The 23,447-nt window shown below is 48.0% G+C and overlaps 1 protein-coding gene across 1 annotated transcript in view; it reads right to left on the bottom strand.

Moving 5' to 3' along the window:
* LOC125757775 (outer membrane lipoprotein Blc-like) overlaps positions 1-23,447 on the bottom strand; it is a 109,228-nt gene that overhangs the window by 54,767 nt on the left and 31,014 nt on the right. The window lies entirely within an intron of this gene.

Here is a 23,447-nt window from a genome sequence, read left to right as displayed (position 1 = left end):
TTTTAAGGGCTCGTTTTTTTCTTTGTTAGACACAATATTAATGAGAACTAACAGACAGCAATGCCAAGGAAAGTATAGGGGGTGTTATTTGTAGTAATTAGAATATAAATCTGAAGAAAGTAAAGTGGACGAAAAGATAACTTGCCGCCGGCAGGGACCGAACCTGCGACCTTCGTATGAGTTTCGTGGGGAATTCCTCACAATGATTTCAGCTTGATTGCTGAAGCCTCATTCTGATCGCAAGACATAGGCAAGAAATCATGGTATGGGCGAGTAAGCACGCTGTAGGCCGCCAGCAATTTAACACGTCTTGGTGGCGTTTTCGCACGCCTGAAAACCTGAACCGAAACAGCTTGTACATTTTCAGCACACAGTACGTAACCTAGAATAGAATGGAGTTTGTGAGTTTGACCTTCTTTAGCGTTGTCTGTCATTCCCCGACCGTCTTTACTAGATAGCCCTTCTTCCGAACTGTCTTTCATAATGATGATTTAGTGATTACGGGAGCATATTCTTTTGGCTGGCTTCTTTTCGTGAGAAGATTACGCGCAGGCTTACGCTAAATTCATGGTATGCCTTTAAAGCAACTTATAGGTCCACAATAGTGAGCTAAGTTATCTTAGGTAGCTCACTGGTGAGTTATCGAGTAAGTTATCTACCGATAATCTACGAGTGATAGTCGTAGAACATTTCATGCAGTTAGTCACGATTATACGATTATCTGCGATTAAGTCACCTAACCGTCCCTAAAGGTCGATAATCATCGCTACTTCGATTACTTAACGTCGAAACACTTCGCTATAACCGAAAGGAACCTGCGGTCTGTGGCGGTAAAAACCACATCGCCACCATCAACACCGCTGCTTAATGTGCTTGCAAAAGCTGCGGCCATTTAACCATTTACACGGTAATATTTCGTTGCATCTGTTCCTGCTTCGCAGTCGCCGTGTGTGCATGACGCATCCCGGCTGCAGACGTCGTCGGGTTCAACGGCCGCCCGCGGCGGCCATATTGAAACGCGATAAGGGCTGCAACGGGTGGGAAATACAGATCATCATGAGGCGCGACGGCGCGACATGCACCTCCGTTGCTTCAAGCAATGCCGCACCTCAACATCCTGAATGGTTTCCGCTTGTTAGCATACGCGCGGACCATGCCTTGGAAACACCACGCCAATGTCATATGCCGGCGGGGATGCACGTATTCCGCCGGCTCAGAATGCGACAGAGAAACGCGAGAGTCGTGTACGTGCACAGGACGTGTCGGTGAGCGGGGCGTAAGGTGTCGTCGCGCCGGGCGCCTTGTTTCCTGTCGTTCTGCGAGGCGGTCCGGATGGCGATAATCTGTAATCGTGACACTGAACCCTGGCGCCGTTCGGCACCGTTTCCTCTACGTTTCCTCTCCGGCCACTTTATGTTTTATTCCTATATTTCTTGAATTTTCGATGGCTCAATGCACTCTTGGAAATCATCCGAGACAATATTTGCGTGCGCAATAGTTCGGGAAATGTACATACAGCTCGGAAATTGTAAAACGTGTACCACCGTGGGGTACACATTTTACAAATTTCGAGTGCTTGAGCAAAAGGGAAGTAGAAATTTGGAGCCCGCGTGCAACCTTCCCACACAGCTTAGAGCACAGAGTCTGGACACGTTCTGCCTCTCACAATTGATTGATTGATTGATTGATTGATTGATTGATTGATTGATTGATTGATTGATTGATTGATTGATTGATCGATTGATTGATTGATTGCTTACAGAGTGAGCGAGCGAATGTAGAACAGTGGAAACGCGCGAGCTGCATACATAGCACAACGAAAGTTGCGTATATGTGCTAAAATTAGCGTTTCGTAACCTTCTTCCAAACTTTTGTTTTGTTTCGTTGTTGTTAGAGGCGCTGGTCCTGTTCAAAGGAGCATACTATGTACATTCGTAGAGGCTAATGAGAGCAGAGTGCGGGAAATCATTTTATTTCATTCGCGAAGTCCAAGGACGCGAGCTCAACGAGAAAGACGAGACTAAAGACAGCTACGAGTAGGGAAGTATTGTGACACGATCTCCAACACTCGCTTATCACATGAAATGCTTCTATATCTAGAGCGTTTGGTGTTCGACGCCCACATCGAACAATAGGAGACTGATTAATATTGTCTTCGGCATCCCGTTCAGCGTCTCGGTGATGAAACCACATTCGTACATACACAATATGTCGTATCAGGAGCACCGCCCTGCGTCAAAGGAAATAAGTACTGATAATATATATATACATATATATATATATATATATATATATATATATATATATATATATATATATATATATATATATAATATATATACACGAAGCGAGGAAAATCTTTTCCGTTTATGTCCTGCAAACCACACATTCGCCCAGATATCCGTACGTCTTCTACATCTCTATCAAAGCCGCTGATAACCTTAACAGACACACGTTTTCTTCTGCACCTGTGCACATACCGCATGACAAAATGCAGCTACGCATCCCCGCTACAGTACCGGATGCAAATGAAGCCGGGCGCGTCTTTCCTTTACACTCTTTATCGCTCGTTCCACAGGAAACGCTTCTCCGTTTCCTCTTGCATTGTGTGCTTCGACCGCCTTCGCCCTGACTGGGCATGCCGCCCGAGTGGCCGAGCTGCTATCTCACGCGCAAGTGATATGTGTCATATCTCGGGGCGTTTCTTTTTCTCTTGTAACAGAGCGAGTGGGTATACGCCTGTGCTCGCGGGCGTCAGCTGTCTTATTAACGTCGGCGTTCTCCAGGTTATGCAAATTTGACTTTCCTCGCACGCACCGTATTATACCTTCCATTACGTGCTATATCCTTGCTCAAACATGATGCAAGTATAGCGATAACAGACTTCCTGCACTATGGTGCAATGTCTTCACAGAGGCAGCCGTATTCCGAAGATTTTAAATGGGAGCACAGGGACATTTCTTCCTTATGTCTCCAATCCTAACACCGTGTTACGCTGCTCAAAAGTAACACTCTACGTGCGTGCTGTATAGCACCTGAAGCTTGATGCATTCGGCTTTACGTTTCGTATCGTATATTGCCTTATTATTCTCTCGTTTTTACTAGTGAATCATCTTCGCAATCGTCAGTCCAATCGTCGGTGAGGTCTTCGCTTTAGCAACCCATTTCTCTTAGTCGTTATCTTCGTCAAATATTTAACACCATATACACAATCATTACGCCTCGCCATCTTTGCGCGCCGAACGTCAATATTTCATTTTTGCTCGGTTTTCTGCATAATATTTCACTTTGTTATGGAAACCTGTGTAATTCACTGACTCTTCCATCCAAAAGCGCAAACTTCCTCACTTCACATCTTTTCATTGTAACTAAGGCTTTTTTTCCCTTCGTGCCGTGTCGAAGGAAACATCCGTTCTCTTCCTTTCTTTTTCTCTTTTGGCAGTGTTATCCGTCGCGTGGATGAGTTCAGTCTGTCTGGTATCAGCTGTCATTGAGGCAGGAAGCTGTGTATCAAGACGGTAAATACCCTAGCCCGTAATTATGCTACGAATGGTTGTTCGCGGCTGATACCGTAAATGAATAATAATAATGATCATATCGGGGGTTTTACGTTCCAAAACCGCGATATGATTACGAGGCACGCCGTAGTGGAAGGCTCAGGAAATTTCGACCACCTGGTGTTCTCCAACGTGCAGTGACACCGCACAGTACACGGGCCTCCAGCATATCGCCTCCAATCGAAATGCGACCGCAGCGGCCGGGATCGAATCCGCGACTTTCGGGTTGGCAGCCGAGCACCGCAACCACAGCACCACCGAGGCATCAGACGCCGAAATGAGCGCCAGTCGCCAAGTACACGGGTGAACGACGGGTGTTGCGGCGTGCGAGTGCCAGCGAAATCGTGGTCGCCCTCTCCCTCATTCATAAGGGAAGAAAAAAAAATGCCGAGTACGGACAGACACGCCCCGTTTCCGCGGCAGACTGGGACTTTTCCTCCGGAGTGGCGCTGCCGCACTTTTTTCTCCTTCCTGCTTCCTCGCGAATATCACCGCTGCACTACGCGCACGCCTCTTACGCAGCAGCAGCCGTACGTGGGTGGGGGAGGAGAAGAGGTTACAAGGCTTTCAGGATTTCCTTCGCCCATCATCTGTGGTAGTGCACAATCTCGGCGACGGCCGGATTCCGCGCTATAGGAGGAAGACGGGTCTAAAACAGGCGAAGTCGAGGACACGCCGCGCTGGAGATGACTGGCTAAATGCGATTTTGGTGAGCTGAAGCAGCACCGTCGAGAGTGGATCATTCACATTTCGCCGAGGGCATGTAATTACGATAGACGCGTGCACGAAACGCCCGCGTACATTCGCGTTACACTTCGTGGATGTGCTCGTCTCTCTCTCCGTGTGTGTGTGTGTGTGCGTGTGCGTGTGCGTGTGTGTGTGTGTGTGTGTGTGTGTGTGTGTGTGTGTGTGTGTGTGTGTGTGTGTGTGTGTGTGTGTGTGTGTGTGTGTGTGTGTGTGTGTGTGTGTGTGTGTGTGTGTGTGCGCGTGCCTGTCGACGCAAGTGCGCTAGAAGGTATTGCTGGGGCAATTCCATTCATACCTACACGTTTTAAAATGTGTCACTGTTGTGATCAAGATATGTAATTTTATTGGCGAAAGGTTCATACCGTGCAGATTCGTACGGTATAAAAGCAAGCAGATACGGTATCATCGTTATGGTGCGTGATTTTTTGATGTACAAAGTATGAGTTCATACAAAGTATGAACCAAATAACCTACCAACACACTCCATGAAACTATTTTACAAAAGTGGGCTGATATCCATTACTATTTTCATTGGCCTAGCGTGATATAGCATTAAACAGTAAGGTGTGATCTTGTGGCATGCACGGCTTAAATTATTTATCTTCAATCGCGACAACGGGACACTGACGATAACGAAGACACGCCTTCGATTGCTAACCAGTAAAGAATAGCAATGTAATTGCAAAAATAAATCAGTTGCATAATACGGCGCTTGGCTTCCAACTCGCGATTCCACGCGCGAGTTAGATGGCAACCTAACCGAAGATTGATCTTCTAAGCCTTCCCGTAAAACAGCTTTACTTACCTGGCGCTGGCTGTTCATTCAAGTTTTTGTTTCCTTTTTTTTTTCTGCATTCTATGCCCTTTCTCTCTACAAGCTGTGTACTTAAGAACGATGCATAATTCCTGTGTATTTAGGCGCACTTCTACGCTTTTATTTAATTGCTATCGGTAGTTATGCTGCTGAGGAAGCAGGTAATCTATAAAATGTCACAGCTTCGCCGCAAGGACGACGCAGTGAATGCGATAACAACAAGTTAGAATGTCACACGAATAACTGCAAGCATCTCGATACTTGCAGCGCACCTCTCAAGCGCAAATGACTCACGAAAAGAACATGCACCGGACGACCGCGAACTGACGACGGTCACAGCTCAACTCTTGTATAGTGCGCTGCTCAAACACAAGGAAGGACGGTGGCGCGTGGTCGAGTTGTTTAAGGCGGCGCACTCTGGAGCGAGTGGTCGCAAGTTCGAATCCCGGTGGGGCGCTTCGGAAAATTTTTCTTCTGATTTACTTTTTTTTTTGTGGCTTTTATTTATATCTACATACATCCGAAATTAGTCTGATCGACTTCCGGCGAGTGTGTTTGACCCGTGAATGAGGCAAAACCACACAAGGCCAGCAATCGGTTTTCTTTATCTTACTCGATGCGACATGCCAGCGTTCACATGTGCCGCTTCAGTAGTTTTAAGAGTTTCAATCTACATCTTCACTGCAGTGCTCGCTAATGCTATTCGTCTTCCTATGACGCATCGTATTGCCGTTTACATGAATTCAATACGCTAGAAGTTGGGAGTGATACGCCACTGTCGCATTCGTGTAAACTGGTCTACTCTAAAGTAGCGGTAAAGTATAGAGATGTATAGAGTGTATCGATAATAAAGTTGCTTCTCTCTCTCTATTGAGTGTATCGAGGTGACGTGCTCTGGTGACGTGGGTCTCTCAGCGCCGCCCTCGCTGACCGTGGGGCAGTCGCCCACTGTTCCTTTTCTAAGCAAGCACCTTGACCGTGGCGATGAGCGCACGTATGCTATAGTATTCCGAGGCCGTATAGTGTTTGTTTACAGGCGGCTGCGCCAGGCGCGCCGTTTTCTAAATCGGTGCCTCAAGGCGCTGCCCTTGCCGCCTCGCTCTTGCTACTGTTTCAACTCATGTGCACACCACGGTGTTAGAATGCGAAAAAAAAAAGGTAAGACAAAAGAAAACAGATACGAAACTGACAGAATGTGGGGTCTCTTGCTCGGAGGGACTGTATAATGTCTTACTTTGAAGGAAAGGTGCTTCCTATATAGTAGTTCCTTGTTCAGATAAAAATACTTACCGGAAACTTCAGCATCTTCTAAAATAAAGCGAACGCCAACAGAAACGAAATTTCACTGTGGCTAACTTCGTCGTGAGTGAGTAGCGTATTCATACTGAAACGATCTTCGCAAGGCCGCAAGGCTGGTGGTGGTATAGTTTTCTGTCAGCAGCCTTGAAACAGCACCTGGAGCAGACCACGCGCGCACCTAAAGGTTTTGGCGCTATGACGTAGGTCCAGGCAAGAAGCCGTCTTCGATATATTTCTGCGCCCGTTTATCTCTGAGGACATGCGCAAGAGTCGCACGTTTTGTAATATCTCTGGTTCTCTCGTATCTCCGAGGTCATGAATAAGAGTCGTTCCTGCCCTTGTCATGCTTCATTTCAGGCGAACCGTAATGGCCTTGTTCTTTTTTTATAATTTATCAATCAGTATCGGTATCAAAAATGCATATTTCTTCGAGCTTTCCGGGACGCTTCCGGTCGTGTTTCAAATGCGGAACATTTGAACGTGCAAGATGTCCGAACTTTGTGCGAAATCCTCCCTATTATGCTATCCAAATGTACAGAATTTTATATGGTCCAAAATTTTGTTTTTGTTGGCCTTTCAAGTGTGCATAACGAGGGAGTGATCCGGATGAACTGGTTCACATCGATGTCGAAGTAGTTGTAAGCGGTATACGCCTACCTGAATGGGTAGCGCTCTACCTTTGCCAAGAAAAAAACTTTTTTTTTCTTCTAGTCGTTGTCGTACGTAGTTGGGAAACAAATAAAGTATAGAAGACTAACGACGTCTACGTATATTGGCAAGGGCTCCTTAACACATTAATGAACGAAGTAAGCAAGACGAACACGATAATTGCTGCACTAATTAAAGACATTTCGTGAAAGTGAGAGAGGGAGAGAAATGTTTTAATGAAAATCGGGAATCCGTGAAAGCGAAATGTTGTGAAAGCTACTATATTATAGCTTTCATTGAGCGATATGCGTGCGATAGAAAAGATGAAAATCTGTTTTTAAAAAATGTGCAGGATCGCCCAAACAGCAGGAAGCCCCCCCTCCCTTATTTTTTTTTTCTTGTTAGCTAGGGGGTTTTGGTGCCAGAATAGAACAGTCGATTAGCTCAGCCTAGCATATCTGTCATGACGTTCACAGTTTTAAAAAAGCCGCGTTTGACGTCACATAGCGCGCGCCGCTCAAAGGAGCTATTTATATATGTTTCTTTTTTTTTTTCTGCGCCCGTAGAGTAGACAAGTGGTGAACTCTGAGTATCGTTCTCACGGAACCGAGCCAGATGGGAGAGCCCAAGCTGTGATCGCGTTCTGTCCTTTTCATTTCTTCTTCTGTTCTTTTTTTTTAAATAAAAAGACGTGCTGCCGGCGAGTCGACAGGTCCTGTTCGTTATTCAGGAAGCCGGGGCGATCCACAAAAATACGTGCACCCGTCACGCACTTTTGCAGACGCTATCGTTAACATCGGCAGTGGCCTTGATATGGCTACGTTGTAGTTGTGGCAGGCTTGAAACTTTCCGCCTCGCTTCAATTTCAAAGGCAGTAAGTCTCAAAGACGTTTAGCGGAAGCAATATCCAAGGTAATTTTTTTTTTCCTCTCACAGTATCGAGGCTGCAGACAGCTGTAGTCAAAACAGAGAGAAAGACTGCAGAATACGGATAACAGAGGTGTTAGTGTCTTGGCACATTACTCCGTTCTTGTTATTGCTTTTTTTTGTAGATTTGCTTTTTTTTCGTACTTCCCGAAACGTGAATCAACGGCTCTTCTAAAGCCTGCATGCAGGATATAAACAAAATGCAAAAAAAAAAAGGTTTTGTTTCAGAGGTTGTCACGAGTTTGATCAAGCCTTACAGAAGCGCGCGCCTAACAATTTCGCGCAGCACTTGCCAGCCCTATTTCGTGCTTTTTTTCCTTCCCTCGTTTTTTTCTCGACCCAGTTTTTGAGTCCTTCGCTGATAAGCTTTCCTTTAAACGCTGCCAGCGTTCGTGGGTGCGCCTAAATGCGGCGCATTTTCGTTCATCTCGATAAGCGCTGCTTATAGTGAATGTTCTTAAAGCTATTAACACGCATAAAATGAGCTGGAGCCGCATTCACGGCGCATAATAACGCTGTACAAGTATGCGTTAATTTAAGCGTGAAATGCTTACAGGCGCTGCCAACCATTGCAAGTTCCCGCGTATAGTCCTTCGTCTCCACTCGCTTGATTTGCGCTGAACGCGCACAGTCTCGGGGGATCTTGCAAAGCGTTTCCCAAGCACCCGTTGCTTTCCAGGTTACATGCAGAGGAAGGATTCGCAGACGTTGCTGATATGACCCATTCCTACAAGGTATATTGTTACGTTGGAATTACAACACTGAGTCAGTAGCAAGCCACAGCACAGCACAGCAGGTGATGATGATGATGATGATGATGATGATGATGATGATGATGATGATGATGATGTGCCTCTACACATGGCTCATACCCACACTGGGGGATTGGCCAAGAATTGTAGGTATGAAGATTTAAAGCACAAGTTCTTGTTCTTGTTCACCTGCAACTTTGGCTCACACCCAGTGTGGGGGATTGGCCGAGACTTGAGTGGTTTTATAAATGTTATAATTCTTTAGAGGGGAGGTAACAGAATACAAAAATTATAAATTTGATAGGAAATTTTGACACTTGATCAAATATGAAAAATAAATAAAGAAATAACAATAATGAAATAAAATAAATCAATGCCCGAATTTTTTAAATATATACATGTGTTGACACAGAAGAATAATAATATAGATTATCTAGTTAACCGATTGGTTTCATTGAGGTAATCCCTAACAGCCACGCAAACCTTCGCATTGGAGAACCCAGAAATAGAGGCTCCAAAAGACAAAAGCACAGGCACAGATAAATTCATTCCAATAGCCCGTAAAGGTCTTTCCAAATGGGTTTTTCGTGCTGTAGTATATCGCCTGCAGGTCAGAAAGAAATGATCAATTGTTTCCAGCTCACCACAGAATGCGCACAGTGGAGAAGGTGCCTGAGCAGACCTGTGTTGGTAGAAATTTAGCCTCGGTACACGACATCGTAGCCTCGTAATTGACACTTCCAGTTTACGGGTTTGACAAAATGACCTCCGCCAGGGATATAATAAGTGCCGATATTCTGTGGAACTTGTGAGTGCTGTGTCTGCAAAAACTTCCATAATGCTACGCCTGCGAAATCGCGCAGCCGTCACATAAGTGCAACTCACAACAGAACGTCGACTTCTTCACCTCTTTCCCAGATGGCTTTTTCCCACTATGCACTGTTAACGTTGGTAAACTCCACGCAACAATATTAGAGCGAATTACCATTTTCTGTATCCCATATATCAAGCTAACCCGTCATATACTTCCGTGCTGAAATCATCCTATATACCAGTATATCTGTCTACGGAATTCTTATATGGGATAAAATTCCGTACACGCAGTTGACAAGCCAATGATCGTCGAGAGACGTTTTCCTTGTTCTAGATCTCTCTCTCTCTCTCTCTCTTTCACTCGCAGTTCGAGCAGTCTCACGTGAGGGAAACACTATATATTGCGCTATAGTAAGCGCAATTTCCTCTCCTATACCGCTGCTTCCAGAATATTAATATCGCCTTTATCTGTGCAATGACCCTCTCTTTCGCGTCCTAGTTAAGTGCGCGGGCGACTGCACCTCCATAAGAGCGCGACGGCTCCCAGCTCGCACAATAAGATCGCACGTGTCCTCAATATATGTGTGTGTGCGCGTATGCGTGTGCGTGTGTGTGTGTGCTAGGTCCTTCTCACGGCGGCAGCGAATGTCCCGAATGCCCGATGCATGCACTCGTGGCGAAACACAATCGGCCGCCGATGTCGTGGCTGGTAATTAGGCTCCCGCATTGTGTTGCACTGCTTGGCGAGACCAGTGAGTTATATACCCCCGCGGCGATCCTTCTTCGCGACGGTTTGGCATTGTTTATGCCGGCTCAATCGTGGCGAGCAGACGCTGCTGATGAAATTACCGCTTGAATTAAGTGGCTACGCCTCATTAGCGTCGCCGAGGCATTACAGTGCCCCTCCAAGTAGAGGAGGGACTTGTCTTGTATGCGCGCCGATTCTGCGCGCACCCTCGTATGCTCACCGACGCTCGCACGATCGTTGACCTAATTTGTACGTGCCGCAAGCAGGCCGAATCTAGAAAGGACAGCGAAGACTCTCAGTTGAGATTTCGTGCAGTCGGCGCCATAGTACATTCCTTTTTGAGTTCACTTGAAGTCGGAGTGTGCAGGCAAATGGCGTCGTCTCTGGGTATATATACGTCTTTTCGAAGAGCATGGGAGGGGTGCGATGCCGGCCGCGGAGGTGGCATTTCGATGAAGGCGAAATGCTAGAGGCCCGTGCACTGTGCGATTTCAGTGTACGTTGTCGGTGTACTGTTCACTGTGCGTTGTGCACTGTGCGTAGTCAGTGTACGATCCAGGTGGTCGAAATTATGCGGAGCCCTCCTTTACGGTGCCTCTCATAGCGTGAGTCGCTTTGGGACGCTTTTTCAAGCCTATAAACCAACCATCCAACCAACCAACCAACAGCGTAGGAGGGAATATGTGTGCTGCATGCTGCCCATTCTAGCGGTCACAACTTTGAGGCTTTTGAGCACGTAAAGGAAATTACTTTTGAAGGAAGTCGAAGCACAAAGCAGTGTGTGATGTCAGTAATTTACTCTTGGTGCCTACAACTTTTCGTGCAGCGCTCTCTGTTTTAGAAGACACCTTCTTTGAGAATGTGTGTGTTGTGACCTAAGAAGTATTTCCGGCCCATACTAAAGAACAAAAAAAAAAATGATAGTTCTATTGTCTCGATATAACGGTATTTAATCTGACATCGTGTTCGTAAGCATTTGGTAAAAAGCAACAAACAATAAAATCACTGGTGGTAAATGTAGCTCAAGCTTTAAAAAATTCATTTGCAAGCTTTTATTATCAAAAACGTTTTATCTTATGTGCTACGCTATATAGCCAACGGTGGCCAGGGTATTCGTCACCAAATGCCAGCAATGTGTTCAAACGTGCAACAAGCACATATAACAACTGGAAGGAATAACTTCGCAAGTTCCTGTTTCTCGTATAGCCATCCGCACAAGAAGATGCAGTTGCAAAGCTTGTTCATGGCTTTTCTGTCGTGGTATTTTTTATTAGCTCAAAGCCCAATTAATGCAAGTGTTCGCAACCTCTCCAAGGACGCTCATATAGACACGAGATGAATGTCCAACAGAGAGAGCACAGCACTTCCGCATCCATTCCTGGCAGCCACCACAAGATCTCACTCGTGTAGACTATACTGTATCACGGCGTGACCTTAAAACACCAGGAGGTGCCTGCCTGAGTGATGTGTCGGCCTTCGCCGCATTTATTTGCCAAGCTGTCTCAGCAAGCAGGCGTTCGTTTCATGCCTTTGCACTATAGCATACAGAGTGCCGCCTCCCAGTGCCTAAACATTGACTCTTCGGCGAGGCAGGCAGACGCGTCGTGACCGTGTATATAGATGGCCACTTCACGCGAAGAAGGCGTCGCCTCGCGGCTGTTTGCATCTTCGTTAAACCGCAGGCGAGGCTGACAAGACAAGAGAGCGACCAGCAGTGCACGGAGGGGCCGAGGTGGCTGCGCGCCACTAACACTCGGCAAACTTCTCTCTAGGCCGCAGCTATCGGCAGCACATGGTGCTCTCCGAAGAGCGGTTGTTGCTCACGAATCCCGTGACTTTCCTGTTCCCCTCGCGTTGGGTGGGCGTATGCAAATTGCGCAGGACCGCGTGTCCGCGTCCTTTGCCACCGCCGGCACATCGGGCGCGTATGTGTGTAGTGAGTGGTTGCCCGCTTCGGCCGGCTCTCGTGACCTGTAACGGTCAGAACATGCACACCGACCGGCTTCGCGGCGATGCATGGCGGCCGTCACACGATGTGATTCCTGACGTCGTTCCTCGCCGCGAGGGGGACGACTGAGGCGCTTTCTCGCTCGTTGCACGTCCTCACTCATTGCGACTCCACATCTCCAAACACTGTCGTTCGCCCACGTCACGTCACGGCAATAATTGACCGTATAGGGGTCTCACGAACGCCTCTGAAATGTTAGTGTGGTTTGTGTTGGCATTAACTGCCTCCTCGATATTCTCTTACCTTCATTTTCTTATCTATTCCATCTATCATTCCTCCCATTGTCATTCCCCAAGTGTAGGGCAGCCAACCCGACACGTACGTCCTTCTTGTAATGTTGGCTTTCCTTCTTTGCGCACTCTCTCTCTCCGTCTCCCTGTATATATCTGTTACACTGAATCACTTTTGTTAACGCTTGCCTCTATATGCAGGCGCCTAATCGGGACCCTTCCAATATCCTATGTCGTTTATTAATCGTGCTTATTAACCGCACGGTGAGTCTCCGAAACTGTACTGCGAAAATCATACAAAGTGGGTTAAGTTGAGAAATGCCACGATCATGTCCTTTTAGAGATGAAAGCTGGGAAAGTTGGCCCTGCGGTAAGTGCAGTTGGTGCAGTTGGAAGAATTTCAAAAAAAAAAAAAAAGAAACGCTAAGGAAGAAAACAAGTGATCCTTGTCCGTAAAGCGTCCACTTGCTTCCTGGCTTAGCGTATTTCCGCCTAATGCGCTTAACCTTTATGTCATTCTGCATCGCATAGTTCCCAGGCATAGGTTATGTCCTCTCTTCAGACGAACTGTGATACTCTGTGCGTTTACTTCTCTTAGTTTCACCTTAATTGGAGTATCGAAAAGACGACAGAGTGAAATCTGACCCGCGCAGGTATTTCCAGTGTGCAGAAACTACGAGAAAGTACAAATATTCGGTGGCCTCGAGTGCGGGGAGTGAACGCTGGGCACTCCTTGAACCTGTATACTGGATACGTATAAGATACGTAACCCGCTATGTGAGTTCTCGTATTTCCCGCGTCTGGAAGCATTTGCGGGCAAATGCGTAGTACGCGTATACGTTGACGCCGGTGCCGTGGGAATCGCTGTGAGGACAGCGAAGCGCTGTAAGTCGCTGAACGGCACTGTCGGATCTCACAGCGTTGTCGAGGCTGCATTATTACACGTCATTTTCTCACAGCCTCTTGTATGTTCCGTTACTCCGTTAACCAACGTTTTCTTTCCAGCGCTGTGTGCGTGATGGTGATTATGTTTACAATTACCACGTTTCCTTCGTTCAGCTTCATTAGCAACGACCGGAGAACGACTTCACGGAGAACGCCGCCGACGACACCGCATTTAGTGCGACACGGGCTATTCAATGCAGTCGCGTTAATATGTATCGTTACAGAATTCAAATAATATAGAAGTCCAGGGGAAGACGAAGGCTTCAAGCGATGAGAAATCGTTGATAAAAGTCAGCAAAAAATGTAACGTCGATAAGCGCCGGTATTGTGCCTGCATTCGATATAGCACGAAAACAACACGCATAACCGGAGCTATGACCTTATTATTATTTTAATTTTTTTTTGTTTAAGACATATACGGCTCTCGAAGACTAAGCAGGGTGTGCAGGGATCTGGCTGGGGCGTCGTTCTAATGGACTTCCCTATCACGTGATATTCGGCAGCCTGCCGACCGCGAATATGTATACCCCGTTCTCTCGTTCTCTTCCTAGTCGACGAGGACCCACGGCCACGAGCAGGGCATCGCTCAAGCGAGCTGCCTGTCACTGTGTCACTCTCGCACGTCTCGTTCTCGTGACGAGGGAACGAGTTCGCCTTCAGGCCTTCGCACTTTGGTTGTTGACGCCGCGTTGCCGCACATGCAGCCGTCGTACGCGCATTGACGAAAACGAGCCCTTCCTCAAAAATAGACTTCTTTTCATCTCTTTTTTTTTTTCTTTTTGATCGGTTTAGCTTTATCTCGACAAAAATGGCCGACGGGGAAAATGTTTCGACGTAAATGGCGGCAGATCGGGGGCCAAAACTTTCGCGTTATCTGCTCGGGCTTCTGTAAAGTAAACAAACAGGCGCTGCCTATTTATACAGCCAGACGGAGATACACGGGGACCCCACAGCCGAGACCTTCGTGATAACATACACACACGCTACTTGTGGATAAACGCTGTACAGTAACAGGCGAGACTTGTGGGTGGGATAACGGCTGGATGCGCGTCAGCCGACCATTTAGCGCAGCTGAGATGCCTCATGCCACGGCTCCCCTGCAGGGCTCCACGCAACTTTTGCACACAAGGCGCAAAAGCCCCTGCGGGGCTTTTGCGCCTTGTGTGCTGTCAACCAAAAAATTGGGCTGTCAACCAAAAAATCGCGGCGACCGCTTAGAGAGATGTAATTATGTTTAAACCCCCGAAGCCACTCGAATGGTTTAAATGGAGCGGTTACAGTGAACTAGAAGACTGCAGCGCAGTGTAGCCTGACGGAACCGCGCCCTCTTGCTCTCGTTCTGATTCGAATGTCCCAGTTGTTCATCGCGTATTTCGACTTAGAATCAGTGGGCGAAGTAAAAAAAAAAAGCTTTCAGTTTGTTTCGTATCTTTGGTATTGATCAGCAGGCGTCTCTACTAATATGCCCAGCATTATAACTGATAGGCATGTATTCCTTTGCGAGAAATTCCACTTTAAGACCTTTATTGTGGTGTGGGCCCTGCGTGTGCTTCATTCAGTAAACGCAAGTTGGTTACGCGAACTGCTCAATGCCAAGAGTAAGCACAACGTAACCTCCGACAGCTAGCTGTTCAATGGCAGAGTATGACACGCCCCATAAGATGTAAGTACATGTCACAGTGTTCTAACGCACTAAAAAGAGGGCGCAGTCGCGTATATCACCGTCGCCTATACATCCCGTCAGCCGGTCCGTCCTCCTTTGTGCGTAACACGCCGAAGCACCCTCCCCAGTTTCGTTCTCTATTTACCTTCCTCGGACGTCTCGCCAAGCGGCTACACGCCGCAATACGTCCCGTACACTCACAGGGGGCGCCAGCTTCTTCCATGCTTCCTTCCCGGTGCTTATATTTATAACGCGCTGCATGCGCACGCTCTCCCGCGACGTTTGTTCGCCGCAGTAGAGCGGCAGGAGCATCAAGGCGTGACTGACACCGCTACCGAAAGATAAGAACGTGGCTGCCCGCTAAAGGCGAGCTGTAGAGAGGGAGGCGCTGCACGTGCGAGAAAGAGACGCGCGTCTATTTCGGGGCATTTTTGACTGCGCCCGAGCAGTGGAAAAGCCAGGCGGCGGGGGTCTCGACCAGGGACCTCGACCCCATCGTACGCGAGGACAAGAAACAAGCGCCGAGTGAAAGCGACGGCCGAGTGACGCCATATACACGGTTGGCCAGAGACGGGATTCGTCCGGGCGCCATAAAGCCCCGCGTGGAGTCCTTTGTCGACCACTTCGCTGCTTTCGTTTTTATTACTTGTGTTCCTCTTTCCGCTCGCTTCCCCCCGAGATCCCTTTAGCCGGCAGTGACAAAGCGACATCTTGAAACGGCAGATTATCCTTCGCCTGTCAGCGTGGCAGCCCCCTCGCTACTTTGCTTTCAGTGTCGCCTTTGGAGCTTGTTGGGCTGCGATGAGGTACAGACATCAAGAGGCCTTTAATAATGATTTAATGTCGCCGTTTCGGTCTCGAGGTAACTGGGGGATATCATTAAGGCCACTAATGTCTGTGTGTGGGCTGTTGTATTTGATGAAGCAGTATTCAATCTGCAGTAGACGAATATTTATAACGCAAAATATTTCCACCGATACATATTATCCTGCTTTTCTACTGTGCTGCTTATTTGTGCTTAGCTCCTAATTCTATTAATAAGTTTATGCTACGGTGCCAGTGGCGATATCGTGACTGTGAGATGTGTGACATTGTGTGTACGTGATACCCCCCCCCCCCTCTCTCTCTCTCTCTTTAACCCCCCTCCTTCCTCCTCCATTTTAGGGTAGCATACCGGCTTTTCTAAGCTGGTTAACATCCCTGCCTTTCCTTTCTCTCCTGTCCTTTCCTTCCTTATGCTGCGAATAAGAGTTAAATGTGGACATGTTTACTATCCTAATGCTTATGAAACGTCAATTGGGAAGACGAGGGCGAACAGGAGCACAAACAGAGAGCGCTGGTGTGCAGCTGCTTAGTTCTATCTTTTTTCTTTCCGTTTTTTTATCGGCCTGAATCTCTGCCGTTAGACTTATATAATAGATCGAAGCATAGTTTTGGAGGCATTGTGGTATTTTATTTTCCTTGCAGCGCCAACCTCACTTGGCACGAGAAACGAAACCGTGAAGGCGACTTGCAATAATTATTCACACTCCCAACAATGGCCTCACTAATCCATCACTACAACTACGCCTTAGTAGGCGATCCCGGCTACGTGGCGCACTCAACAGGGGTGGCAATTATCATAAGCAGATTTCAACATATATAAACCACTGCTGCAGCCAATGACGCCTACACCCATTCAAATGGCCTAAGTGTACGCGTTACGCCTCACGCGGTCGGTCTGCTGACCTTGCCGAACACTTACACTCGTCAGCACGTGACAACACTACGCAATACACTGGAACCACTCTCTGCATTCAGTGTCAGAGCACGGCCGTGTGTTTTTCATTGAGCGGCCGTGGTCAGAGTTACTCCAAAACCACTAATAGTTGCGTGCCAGGGCGTTCTACATAACGGCGTGCATGCCCCACCTTCGCGGTAAAGTGGACCCTTTAAGGATTATGACGAATGCAGTGTCGGCGACTTGAAACACTCCCCTGGGAGGCGTTCGCATTTACGAAACGCGCTGCGCGACAGCCATTTCTCATTCGGTGGTTCCCTAATGGGCGCCGTCCGAGCTTCTTCTTCGAGTCTTCTTCTGCACGCAGCCATCCTTATAAAACACGCGCCGCGGCTTTCCCTTTGCACGAGGGAGCCCGAACGGAACAGGCGCGCCCTTTGAAACTAGGTTTCTCCACGCTGTTCTCTCTGTTGTTGGAGAAAGAGAGCGAGACAAGACCGACCGCCGCGGCAGCTAGATCCTCGCCGTCTGCGGCTGCGACGTGCCCACCACCGCCTCGCCTGCCTCGCGTGCCGCTGCGGTGGCCGTGGTCGTGCGGCGAAGTGCGCTCGCCAAAAGGAAGGCGAGGGTGCGAGCGTCAGCTGGAGTTCGTCTCACCGTGGGCGGCAGCTGGCGGCCAGATGCGCAACCGCCCTCGTGTCCCGTCGTGTAGTCGTCGTGGTCGCTTTTCTCGGTGCTTTTACAGCAACCACCGCGCTTTGCCCCGAAGCAAGCGGTGGTCCTTCCGAGGAGCACGGCCTCACCGCGTCGCACGCTTTTCCTTCGCTGGCACAACCTTCCCCACACACCGCGCACACACACAAAGACGCGTGTATACGTGCGCTTGATGAAGACACGGTATAAGAAGAGGAGCAAACAATGGGAAAGACCACTTGGCGAAGTGGTCGGAGATTCGCAATGAAGGCACGCCAACCCAAGGGATGCATGTGCAGCGTGTTTTTTCACCACCCACTCTCGCTCTCTCTCTTTCGGAGCTAATGTAAACAGTCACTGGAGGCGCACGTGTCCTTTCCGCAACGAGGGTCTTCGACCCACGAGTTTTCCTGAACCGTTATTAGCCCGGCACTTATCGTTGTATCAATGTTTGGACAACGTAACGTGTCCGAAGAATTGTTTTGAAAACTCTCTATAGTTTCGCAGTGCGCACTGTGTATGGGGTGCCCCAATATCAACATTTCGGGAGTGATAAGAGAGAAGGAAGCGCCGTTCATTAGAGTTGCGCTTTATTTATGTTATGTCTTGCCTTATATCATGATGCTTGTACATGCAGGGCCCTTTTCCTGGGCTGAAGAACAACTGAAGATCGGCGCTTTAATAATTGAGAGTCAATAAATATACATAAGAGAGCAGCCAAAGGCCGTCGGCCCTCGGAATATCCGGGCCGATGCTCGGCAGTCGTTTACTTCCATCAGGTTGCAAGATTTAAGTTGAATGACTGTGTGCTGACTGCATGTTTGCCACTTCAGGAGTGCAACATTGGTTTCAAAAATTACCACTGTATTGGTTCTTCCAAAACTGAGACGCTACTTGTCTTTACTGATAAAACAAGCCAAAATTTTAAGTTAGGTTCCGAGATGCGCGCTAAGCAGACTTTCAGCAAATCATACCATTGTTTTTGTAGGTGGTGTTTCGCTCAAACATCATGACCTAAGAAATTGCCCCATAAGGGTTCTCTAGGAAGGGCACTAATTTTAAAAAGCGTTTGCTGCCACAGTGGGCGTTGAGCATTTCTACCTCCACAAGGCAAATTAATGACTGAATAAACTTTATTTAAAGCTGGTCTTAAAGATTCCTTCGTGTTTCTTTTCTTTTTTTTTTGAGTGAATGTAAGTTTACTACGTAAGATAAGCAAGTTAACCAGAACAATGAGAGCGCGTTTAAAAAAGAATGAAACAAAATTTGTGTTAGTTTAAGTGCACTGCAGTTTAGCAAAGCGCAAATAGTTCCTGCTTGCCTACCTGTATTACTGCCAAAAACATCGCTGAGTGAAAAGAAAACAATAATAACAATTAAAACGGTTACCTAACATGGCGCCACAATTTTACGAACTGGCCGCATCGCTGACCCGTCACAACCTTTGGCTTGATGCGACCTTTCGCTTTTGTGTCTCTTGTAGAATTCCACCGCTGCGTTAACGTTTATTTGAAAAAAAAGCACTTCTTGCCTAATGTGAGAACCATTCCATCCAATGCTCAGACCCCAACTGCACTGAAATCTCATTGTTTTAGCAATCAGTGTGCAATTTGGAGCCCTCTTGCTTTGATATTTCTCTTTGTAAATTCGTTTACCGACGTGCAGTGTGATTTCGCACAGCATGTTGTATACTGAGAGGTAGAACTAGGCATTAGTGCGTGTGTGCGTTCTTGGCATACTTAGCCTCTGTACTGTGTAACAGTTTTCTAACCTACTCTTATTGCGTTATAGTGCCTAGGAAACGTTGAATGAATCTGCTCTGTCTGCAGTCGTGCGCCGACAGCTTATTACTGCTGCGTGTACAAAGCTTGCATGCAGTCCCGGTTTGCCCGAAAGTTTTCGAAGCGCGCTTGTGCACTGGGTAAAACTAAGGATGCGCCATATCGGCGAGCCATCTCTGGAGAGAAAAGCAAATTATGGGGCCTCACGATCCGGCCTCTTGCGCAGCCTTACCTCGCTAGGTCGCATTTCCCCCGCCCAGAAACAATGGTGGCTTCTGACTGTAGAGAAAAAACGTTCCGCGCCCGCGATGTGGCAAACGCACAGCCTTCACAATGGCCTCTCCGGAGAAGGCTAACGTGCCTGGTCACCACGAAGGTGGTACTGGGATAACGCATGAGCGCTGCAGAATTTCGGGGCATCCAGCAGAAATGAAATTAATGCGCATACGAAACTGCCGTGCGATTCTGCAGAAATTACGTTTATGCGAATCTAATTTGCAACACAAGCAAACGAGAGAGAGAGAAAGGAAAGGAAAAAATGGGGCTCTTAGGTTGACAAATAAAATTTGAGAAACGGTCTATCGGCGCAGCGGGAAACAAATGCGTAGATAGAAGGCGATACTCGAAGAGTGGAAGGCGATTCACCTTCAACCCGTGGTTAGAACATGCGGCATATCTTGGGCCGATGGCAAAGCACCACCTTTTCACTACGTGCCACGAATGCACTGTTGACTTTCTTGCGGGCCACGAGTCTTAAGGAAACTTTGTAAACAGTGTAGTGTAGTGTTGTGTAGTGTAGTGTAGTGTAGTGTAGTGTAGTATGGTGTGTGTGTGTGTGTGTGTGTGTGTGTGTGTGTGTGTGTGTGTGTGTGTGTGTGTGTGTGTGTGTGTGTGTGTGTGTGTGTTATCTGTTTATCAGTGTATATATCATAATCATCACCCAGCCCCTGGAGTAGCATGTCGGGCGAATAGCGAGGCTAACATCTCCAGCATTTCGTTAAAGCATTTCTCTCTCTCGCTCTTCCGAAACCACAAAGCTCACCGAACGCGTATTCTGTAGATGTGGGTTCGTAGATCAACGCAGCTGTATAGAAAAAAAAAAAACAGGTCAGAGAAACATTGACAGACTGTTGTTCAAAGCGCCGCACCTTTATTCTCAAACGCACCTGCGAGCGGTGCCCAGCACAGAAGCGGGCCAGAAAAGATGGTTACTGTGCTCGAGTGGCGAAGACGAAGTGCACGTAAGTGCGTGCGCTAAATTTTCTGACGAGAAAAAGCCCGACACATCAAAGGAAGAAGAGAGAAAGAGGGTAGGAAGCCACACTCGTAAAAAACGAATGGAAGCGCTCAACATGGCCGCAGTTTGTGGCCGCAACAATCTCGTCGAGTTCGAAAAAGCGGAGCATCGGCGCAAGCAATTGTACTCCGTACGAGTGTGCGCGCTGATCGTTTTCCGCCATTGTGCGGCGTACGACTGCGGTCGTCTTATCCTTTCGGTATCGACAGCGGTAGCTGTCTCTCCATTTTATGTTTTGTTTTCATTGACGCATCTCGAGGAGGCAGCGCTGCAGTGACAACACCGTCGCCTCTTCTCCCCTACGCGGTCTTCCAGGCGCGCAAACAAGCGTCGCGCTCTACTTGCCGTTCAAGAGAAAACGGTTAAGTGTATGTGCGTGTGTGTGCTGTCCTGTCTATACGCGCGCGGCAGCAAGCATTGCGCATTCCCTGTTGAACTTGTTTGCGCTTCGGAGCCGGCGGCGTGTCGTCTCTTGTGTCCCTTCTCATTGCACTGACTGTCGCGGTTGCCAGTGCGAAACGAAGTGCTCACGTTCTCTATTCGCAATGCCCACGAACTATAGGTGGCGCGCCGTGCTTTTCAAGATGGCGCCAGGAGGAGGGTCAACCCGATTGTTAGCATAGGAACAGATAGGACGTGCGGACGTACTGACCATGCCACTTTCACCGGATGAAGTTATGAGCTGCGCTGAAATGGATATGAGACTAAAATACTTTCCCAAACCATGAAAAGTGCTAAGTACTCGCCACCTAATTATTTGCTGCGAAGTGAAAGGTTATATTTCAGCTCCGTTACCGTGCATAACGATGCTTTGGCGAAATCCTGTGCGTGCTACATAAACCTGTATGAACTAGAATTGACGTATGAGCTGAACGGCACTCCGAGGTAGTAACGTACCGAGCCTGCCTGACGGATTTGCCCGCAGTAGTAGGCCGCCAGCGAGTAGCGCCATCGCTGCTGCGCGTGATGATGGCTTGCAAACATAAAAGTGTTCTGCGATAATACTCCTTCGTCATTACTTGCGCAGTCGGAAACGCGGAGTTACGTCTTCAACGGAACACAAGCATTCAGTAGCGCTTGTGTCACAGCCATGCTGAGACTCTAGCCGTGTGTACTTCACTCGCATGTTGCAGGTTCGATCAGCACGATCGAAACATGAATATCGAAAAGAATGCACACGTGTGCCTTTTCGCAACGTCGAAGAAGTTCGCCGAGAGGCGTGAATGTGGCCGTGACAACAACGCTCCATCGCTCTAACCATTTCGCTTCGCTGGTCGAGCTCGAGCGTGTTGCGGCATGCGCGCTCCATAATATCCACAATAATGTTGATACATGCAATGCACAAGAGGAACTATGCTTTTATTTTGATCTCGCTCAAGGATATTACACATTAAATACAACCAAAGTGACTTACGAGTTACGAGCGTGAAAGAACATTAACGCACGAGGGGACGTGAAGTGCAACTCGCTCGTCGTGAGTTAGCAGCTGGTGGTTCATCGTCGCTAATCTCTCGGTGCTTTCACAGTCTTCTACGTCCAGTGAAAAATCCTCGTCGTCAAGATGATTTCTTTTCAACATCAATGCTGAAAGCAATCTGAAGAATTTCCTCCGCCGAACGACTTCGACCACTCCGCGTCACCACGTTTACATTATAGAGACGTCTGGGCGCGGAGAACGTTTTGCTCTCAGACCGGTCAACAAGCAAATCGCTTGCAGTGTTCTGCCACCTATCAACAAACGTACAAAAACAAGCGCGCAGCGGTGGCTATGAAACCCAACACCACCAACACACTGGCGAAGGACGGCGTGGATGGAAAGCGTTCGTTCCACGAAAGGCGTCGAGCAGACGCGTCCTCGAATGAATTGAAACGTCGCTCGCACGATTCCTAACAGCGCTTTGCTGACAAAGGATAGAGGCCCTATTTTAATGTATCGCCACTTGAGATGGCTGCACTGATACATGAGCACATCGCGAGCCCGCGCGACCTCCCTCCCGCGTACAGTGTTATGGGACTCATGCACTACAAGAAACACTGACCAATTATATATACAAGTAAAACAGGATGAGCTTCAACTGAATATGTCAGACGATAACATTTAACTTACCTACGTGGCTACAGTAGCCTCGCGAAGCTGATAGTATGTGTACACTGGGGGCTAGCATTGAAAAGCGCGAGTTGCCACGTATTTCACGAAAACTTCGCTTCTCGCAAGAACGAATCAGATTTCTCGTGTCACGGAGGGCCCGGTTTGTTCACTGACGCAGGGAAAATGCAAAGTCGTAGTGTGTCCTTTCTTACCACCGCGTTAAAACTGAGCTCTAGCACAGCCGAACAAGGGAGCGACTGCATAGTGCCGCCATTTTGTCGTCTACTAACCCTCCTCGAGAGGACGCTCCTCGATTCCGCTCGGTGGCGCGACAGTCGATGGGCATTGCGAATATGCTGCGCCCGCGTAGTACCCGTTTCGCGATCGTAAAAGAGAACAGTGACGAACGGAGGGGGAGAAAGTGCAGCCGGACAATAGAGGGGCAGCGGTGACAACGAAGGTGGTCGTTTTGTCAGGCCTACACTCTTCGTTGTGGCGGCGGTTGTTTTGAGGCCGGGTGTGTCTTAACGCTGTTTACGTCGGCGGCCTCTTTAGGTCGGTCGCGTCTTTCTTGTTCGACTGAAAGCCGCAGGAGCTTGCACCTTGCCGTTCGTTTGTCGCACTGGCACAGATGGTGTAAAGGCGATACTCGATAGCGCAGAGAACGTATTTCAGAGAATGTATTTTCGGATAGTTTCTGAGAGATCGACGCATTA

Source organism: Rhipicephalus sanguineus, chromosome 3 (genome assembly GCF_013339695.2).
Source record: "Rhipicephalus sanguineus isolate Rsan-2018 chromosome 3, BIME_Rsan_1.4, whole genome shotgun sequence".
Classification (NCBI taxonomy): Eukaryota; Metazoa; Arthropoda; class Arachnida; order Ixodida; family Ixodidae; genus Rhipicephalus; species Rhipicephalus sanguineus.
Note: the sequence above shows the minus strand (reverse complement) of the source record. Positions and strands in the feature narration are given on the sequence as shown.